General features: G+C 33.9%; 1 protein-coding gene across 7 annotated transcripts in view; it reads right to left on the bottom strand.

The window, feature by feature from the left end:
• Nucleotides 1-7,783, bottom strand: part of LOC134529413 (TBC1 domain family member 4) — a 353,166-nt gene extending 345,383 nt beyond the window's left edge. For 2 of the 7 annotated variants that reach the window (XM_063363459.1, XM_063363456.1), the window contains exons 1-2: nt 7,616-7,783; nt 2,304-2,447 (exon numbers count right to left, since the gene is read on the bottom strand). The gene's annotated coding sequence lies outside the window, so the exon portion shown is untranslated. The other 5 variants (XM_063363455.1, XM_063363457.1, XM_063363460.1 and 2 more) reach the window with 3 other exon arrangements.
• Between the last annotated feature and the right edge of the window lie 419 nt (nt 7,784-8,202).

Below are 8,202 nucleotides of genomic sequence, written 5' to 3' on the forward strand. Positions count from 1 at the left end.
TTATATTAATTAAGGGATTTTTCTGTGAATCTATTTTGATAGCTCTAATGCATTTGTTATTGGGTCACAAATTTCTCACCAGAAATTTACAAGATATTATTTTCAAGCTATAAAAGGTCACAAGAGTGATCATAATTATGAACTCTTTGATGAATTTTTACCGCTATTAGATAATAACTTATGTAGTAAATATGTGTTGAGAGTATTTGACACAAAAAATTAAATGCAAAAGAACTCTTGTGATAAAGTTAAATAATATAAATGAAAAGTAAAATTAAATAACTAATAACATGGCATGTGAGACTAAACCTTAAGAACTAGTTTATGTTTTTTAAAGGTTTTATACCTTAGGTATTTATATTTTAGCACTCCATTATATTACGCAAACTATTTGATATAATTTTAATAAAAACCATGCTTTATCATCCCTTATAGAAATATATCTGACCTGTATATTTATTTAAGGACTTTTTATATGCTGACACAGAGAGTCGAGGATTCAGAGGCTCATGAAAGGGGTGGGCCTTGTGCTCTGAAACCAATGTTCTTCCCATTTTTTTTCCCAAAAGTAAAATTTTACAATTCAAGTTCAATCAGAAGGACAAGCTTTAGCCAGTAGATGCTGGTGAGCATGAATGTACAAACAATATAATTTTTTGGCATTTTATTTTTTAGTGTGATGGTTTTATGTATCTTACAGATACATGGCTGTTTGTGCATATTTTCTGGGAACAGATGTTTCTCTTAGTTTCTGTCATCCTGGCAAAAAAATTTTGCTTTCTAATGGTTTGGTTAGCAATGGATACCTGTGATTAAGCTGGACTACGTTGGGTTAGCAATTTTTCCTAATTATTCGTCCACAAAACTAGGTTTGGATCAAAATATGGTTCTCTGTGATTTACCTCCGAGTTTTAAATGACAGTTAAAAAATAATTTCTTGGATTATTTGTAATTATTTTAAATCTTGAATCTTGGGCATCTGTTAAGAGTTAATGACTAGTTCTAAGCTAGATGATTATGCTATTGTTACATTAAACCCCTGCAGATAGGGTAAATTTATCGAGATGGACCCTCTAAAATAATAGTAGGCTCTGAAACTTATAGTTAAAACCTATTGTTAAAGAAAACACATGAAAAATTAATGAATATATTTTTGCTAGCTATGATAAAGACTAATTTTAGGAATTCTATCATTGCTACCCTCAGTTTTTACAACCAAGTAATGATGTAAAAAATAATTAAATAAAAAATTTGTTACTTTAAAAACTGTAATTGTGTTGATTTAGATAACTTTGTTAACACTACTTGTGCTGCTGCCTGCATTGAACGTTGATCCATGTGCAACATTGCAGCACAATGGCTTCTTTGTTCTACACTCACTTCCCCCCAGTTAGTAGAGATGACTTGGCAGATGGCAGTCTTACTGGCTTAAATAATTTATCCCTCAATTCCTACACATATGACTACTCAAGTTGCAGATAATAATGTGAAGCATGCTCAAAATGCTTTGTGAACACTGGAAATTTGTTAGGAACTGCTCAGTTTAGGCTTATTTTTTAAACCTGAGGTGTGATTTTATTCCTACAGTGGAAACTAATTTTTATCTCAATTTCTTGTTTTGGACAGATGGACCAAATCTAACAACCAAAGGTGCTCTTGTCTTTTTAAAAGTTTGTTTGGAGAGCATTTTAAGTGTGGATATGTTTCTAATACCCACTTTTATTGGAGTTTTCTTCCTTTCTTCTTCCTGTTTGCTGTCAGAGTTACCATTAGGTTTGAACTTGTGCACGTGTTGCACTAAGGTGAACCCATCACTGTCAATGCGTTGGTTTAACTCGTGACAAACTGTGGTTGCCGGAGTCAACCTGTGTTTCAGCACGGTTTGGTAACTTGTTGTTAGAAGATATTCTAGGCACTTGACTATAAGAATGGTCATTATCTCTCTTGATGACAAGACTTTGCTTGATGTGAAGCAGCTCTTGCTTGATGTCAGCAGTTTCAGCTCTTGAATAGATATGACAGGTTTTTAATACCAAGTTCTCGCTCATCAAGTCGTCAACTTTTTCACAAAGAAATTTCACAATAATAATTAATTCATCCATGTTTGAAATTTAAACGCTTATTAGGTCTATGTATAGCACACTTATTTAATTTGTCAATTATTATTAATTTTTTCTTTGGTACCTATTCCTGTTAAAAGTATATTAACGTTCCATAATCATGTAGGATTAACTAGCTTTTACTGAACATTTGTAATGCTAGAAATTTGGATCAAGCTCATTGACCAACTCCTCGTCACATACCTATTTTTGCACAGAGGATCAGCAAACACAAAATTGTATGGCAATTGCATTTAGTTTTCCAAGCCTTTTGCAGTAGGCTAATTGTTGAAGAGAGTTGCTTTTTCAATGGAAGACAAACCAAGCAACCAGATTTTTTTTCTGCATCTGCAATAAACAATATATTATTTTACCGCATAGCATTGCAGTATTGCAAATAGATATTTTACCTTAGAAGGATGTTATTTTTGAATAGTTTGCTTATATTACTTAGTCTACCATTATAGCAATGTTCAATACAGTACATAACATTAACATGATTATCATTTTTTTTCTTGGGAACAAGAAGAAAATTATTGCAGATTGTACCAAGTGGTTAGAAATTATTAGTTTTATAATTGAAATTAAAAAGATAGTGCATGTTAATTCTAACTATGTCTTTAGTAACATATATATTTAAATGTGGAATATTTCAGGGGTTTCAAATAACTGTAAAGTTTATTTTTTTTTGCGATTAGATTTGTGTTGTTGAAAGTGATGCAACTGAATCAGAAATGTTAAATTGCAGATGATCAAACTGATATTGTTGTAAACATTTTGAAAGTTTTATATTGATTTAACAGATCAGTAATATGAGAATTTGTGTAGGTATATTTTATCATTTATTTCAATATTTCATTAAATTAATTTTGCAACACTTTTTTTGAGTAGGTATTAATGTCTGCATGAACATAGCTAATCATTGATAGAGACATTGAAAAAAAAAAATTTATGCAGTGTGTAACTTTAAAAGGTACTTTATATTGGTATCAGTTGTGTTAATTTTTCACGAAGTATATGTTTTTGAAATTATGTTTCTTCTTAAGGAGACTAGATGTCTGGACATGTAAGTAATTATAACTAAAGTAAAAGGTGCCTTAAGTTAGATCAGTTACATTAAAGAATTAAAATTATCACAAAAATATTTTTTTTTCTTCAATAAGAATTGTAAAAGGTTAATTGTTCCTATTTGCATATCCAGTTATATTATAAAATATAAAAATAAAGAAGGGAATTGGTTGTGTTTGTGATGCAAAGCTTTACAATTACCAAAATATATTTGAGTTTATAAATATGTAAAAAACTTTGGAAAATATTGTTCCCGGGAGCAACTGTTTTGGGTAACATATCCAAATGTATTGTAACGTAAAATATTAAAACAAAATTAAAAAGTAAAATGTGTTTGTGATGCGAAAATGTACCATAACCCAAATATATTTGATTCTGAAAATATTAATTATAAAACTTTGATATAAACTGGATATTCAATGGAACAATTACCTGTAAAAGTTCTAAAATTGTTACAAAAATAATTTTTCAGATACAGTAAAAATTTAAATTATTTTTTCCCATGGAGAAAGTCCTTTTCTTCAATGATTACTAATTCTAACAAAATTTTCTTCCCCACTTTTGAATTTGATGATACTGCAGGAGGGATTCAAATTGCTGTAATGAGGGTAAATCAAGCACCACTTATAAAACTTGAAAACAACACTATGTGATAAATTTTTGTATTATTCACAATCAATTGTAGGTAGCAAGTGCACAGGGTATAAGTTATGTCTGCACGTAGTCCTAAACCCGATGGTTTGTGATTCAGGGTTGCCTTGCCCATGAGGCATCCACCCTTTATTTACTAGCAAACGACAACCATAACATCTCTTCCGGCCTGATGTCTGTTGGCATGGCAGCCAACCTAGGGATTTTGCACCAAAATGTCATACATTACACTCCTTCCCACCCCTATTAATTTACCATTTTGAGTCCTCCTGTACACACACAACATAATCACTTAATTTATTTGGCTTCTCTGCGACACGTGATGACGCCTGCTTTGTTGCAGCTGGTGCCGTCCCCAGCTCGAGGTCCTGCAGAGAGAACCTGAGACTTTCACTAGAGCTCTAGTTTTAAAGGTTTGAAGGTTGTATAAACTGTACAATGCTAATGTGTCATCTTGCTCCTGTAGGCCTACTGTCGTATTACACAGCATGTACGTCCTACCATTGTGAACTGTTCCTCCTGCCTTTCCTTGCATGTTACTGGTTGTGTTTAACTTCTTTACCTTAATGCATGCTCTTTCTAAGTGACCACGCTTGGAACAGTAACGGCATACTGTTACATATTACAAGAGTCTGCTGAATAGGGTCCCGAACATCGTCAAAATAGCTGCTTAAAGGAAATTTCTGGAGTCTTTTGCTTTAATGCTACATGCTCCATTTGCTTGCACAATCTGTATATCTTTTCCCTGTCACACCATTCACTGCTAGACGCATCACTTCTTAAGTGCGAGACATTCTTCCCTGCCACCTTTGCCACTATTGCGATGTCTATAGCATCTTTGAAAAATAGCTTATCCTTTGCCAGCAAGGTGTGCTGTATAGCCCTGTCCCGCACCCCACACACCACCCTGTCCCCTAACAATCATTCCAGATTCGGGAAGTTACAATGGGTACGTAAGTGCCGTAACTATACCAAATACACCCCTTCATGCTGATCCCGTTTCAGAGAAACTTGTACATCTCCATGATCAGACTGGGCTTCTCCTCAAAGTTTACTGTGAATTTCATGAACAATTCACTGAATTGACAAATCAGATCCATTAGGCACAATTAAACATGTGACCAAGTCATACTGCTCCGACCCACAAACCATAAAAAATACAACACGCTTTGAATCTCCGGTTTTCATTTTATTTGCAATTTAATAAAAATGAATTCTTTCCCAGTACAACTTCCACATGTTCCAACCCACCATGACTTCCCCAACGACTCCAATGGTTGCCATCACTGCTACAGCGCTATGACAATTTAGTATCTCTGGCACTCCTACAAATAATCCTTGTCGCCACTGTTATGTCTGCATGCAGTCCTTAACCCATTGGTTTGCGATTCTGGGTTGCCCTGCCTACGAGGCACCCACTATTTGTTTACTAGCAACCAACAACCATAACCCACAATCTCTTCCAGCCTCGAATCCCATTGGCATGGCTGCCAACATAGGTATTTTGCACCATGTTATACATTACACTATGAGAGAGCGAAAGAGAGGAGAGTTCAAAAAAATGCTCTTGTCCCTGCAATTACAGAGAAAAATAATTAGCCATGCAGTCTTCTGATTTCCCCTTAATCTTAACAACCAAACAAACATTCAATTAGGTAACCAGATATATTTTCCTGAATCACAACAGTTGGTCAGCAACTGTACATGCAGATATATATACTGTAACAATTAAGTTTTAACAGTAATATTCTTAAAGTGCAGCTTTTCCATGAAGTAACAATAAAATTCCAGACATACTTTTCTCAAACAGTTGACACATTCCTGATCTACCCTGATCACAGCATTTCTGAAGTCTTACTGGTTTCTGAGAAATCACAGTTTATAACTTACTGTACAATGTAAGTGAATTAACGCAGCAGCGCCATTTTTCCATTTCCCATGTGGGTCTGTGTGTGTGTATGATTTGGATAACTTGAAAATACTGTGAAATCAAGTGAATGGTTGGTTAGGTCAGGATAGCCACATCTTAAAAATTGGTAATTCCTAAGCAACCATAAGAAATATGTTATAGTTTTTTTAATGTAGCTATACTAACCCAACAACCATCCACAATGTTTGAAAGTATTTTAAATGTAGCTAACCTTACCTAATTGAGCGGGAAGCCTACGATTCACACATCCTTCTGGACATACCCGAATACTCACGTTGGCAAGCCTTCTTTTCTTCAAATTAGCAAGAAGTAATTAAAAATACTTTAAAACACTGTGGATGGTTGGTTATATTAGGTAAGTATAGCTACATTAAAAAAACTGTAAAATCATTTTATGGTTGCTTAGCAAATAACTTTTTAATATGTAGCTATCCAGCGCTAGGAAACCGTTTACATGATTTCACAGTATTTTTAATGTAGCTATCCTAACCAAATCAACCATCCACAATGTTTTGAAGTATTTATAATGTAGCTAACATAACCTAATTGACCATTAGTTTTCATGAGTTGCATATTTATTTACAATAAACAAAAAAAAAACCCGAAGATGCACGATCGGGCGTTTGCCTCTCGTCTGTTGAAAGAAGGCTTGCCAACGTGAGTATTCGGGTATGTCCAGAAGGATGAGTGAATCGTAGGCTTCCCGCGTTCCACCATTGTTGCTTGTTTACAAGTATGATTTTTTTTTTTTCGCGACGTAGTTGAACGACTACATCACGTAAAAAGAAAATTACGTGAGTTCCTACTGTTCATCCTTTTTCCCGGTTTGTTAGGTCAGGTCAGCTACATTATAAATACTTTAAAAGTAAACAACCATTAAAATTAATTTTATTATTTTTAATGTCCGTTCAGTTTCAAAGTATTGATACTGTAGCTGACCTGACCTAATCTACCTTTGTCCCGTTTTGTTAGGTCAGGTCAGTTACATTATAAATACTTAAAACTATACAAGTAAAATTAATTAATATTATTTTTAATTTCCGTTTATTTTGAAGTATTTATCATGTAACTAACCTTACCTAATGGAAAATTTCTGTTATTTAGGCATTCACGCACACACGGCAAAATATAAAATGGCATCTTTTGAATGATTACATAGGGCTTGTATTGCAAAATAAGAACGGCGATATCTCCAAAAGTAATTGGAATTTTTAATCTCCGCAGGCGGTTTTGAAAAGAGGACGTAAAAGAGCATATAATGAAAGTTATTTCATATTTGTACGATTTTTTTTGGCGCTAATCCGTACAATACAGATTTACCCTGGTTTTTTCTTTCTGTTCTAAATAGCAGTGATATCAGAGTATTACCAAATTGTATTTTCGTAATTTTAAGTTTACTTTGCGGAAAAGCAGTGACATAAGATATTTGCCTTATCAACTTAAAATGTAGCAACCATAATGTAACCAATTCATTGAATTATTTTATGGTATTTTTAATGTTACTAACTTTACCTAAACAACTGTCCAAACAATTTATAAGTGTATTTAAAATGTATCTAACATAACCCAAATGACCATTCTCACAATATCACAGTATTTGTAATGTAGCTGACCGAACCCAACCACTCTTAAAATGGTAAACTACTGGTAAACTACAAAAGTATCACCAACACCATCTTAGGGGAATGATTTTTAAAATAAATGTTGGAAATGACAGAAAGCATTTTCAACTTTTTTTTGTTTCAGAAACGAATCTTTTCTTCAGAATTACAGTTTAATCACTAATAAAAAACGGGCAGTACACTACAAACTAAAAAATATTCAAATTTCAGTATTTAAGAACAGTCGATTAGAGTTAGATACAAACCTTTTCAGGATTAATTTCCGATCAACATTATTTCATTATCACCAGAAAAAGAACACAATATTTACATAATTTATTTTTCACAGTGCTTATCAAAATAATACCAACCACGTGCAGACAACATAACACTGACAGTTTACACTACCACGCGCCTTTATCAGGTTCGTTTACAAACATTGGAATTGTTTTTCTTCTTTTTTTTGCTTTTAACCTTCAACCAAATATAAAACAAACTGAAAATAATTAGAACGACATATACTCTAAATGTATACTAGTAACAAAATATTGATTTATTTATAAAATTATTTTATGTCCGTATGCCCTGCTGGAATTTATTATTCAACTCCACTAAAACTTTGCAAGAGATCGACTACCTGGATGTCTATCATAGCAGGTGTCTATAAAAAAAACATTACATTGCCATCGTCCGGGGTCTCGGGCTCGAGTCCCGGTGCGGCTCCTAGCGGGAATGGCGGTTGACGATGTAGTGTTTCCGGGTGGGCGCCAGACTAGCTCTGTTTCTAGTCGATAGGTGGGCTGTGGGGTCGATTACCCTGCGTGGCCCACTAGGACCGTCGGCGGTGTTGCGT

This window comes from Bacillus rossius, chromosome 2 (assembly GCF_032445375.1).
Source record: "Bacillus rossius redtenbacheri isolate Brsri chromosome 2, Brsri_v3, whole genome shotgun sequence".
NCBI classification, from domain to species: Eukaryota; Metazoa; Arthropoda; class Insecta; order Phasmatodea; family Bacillidae; genus Bacillus; species Bacillus rossius.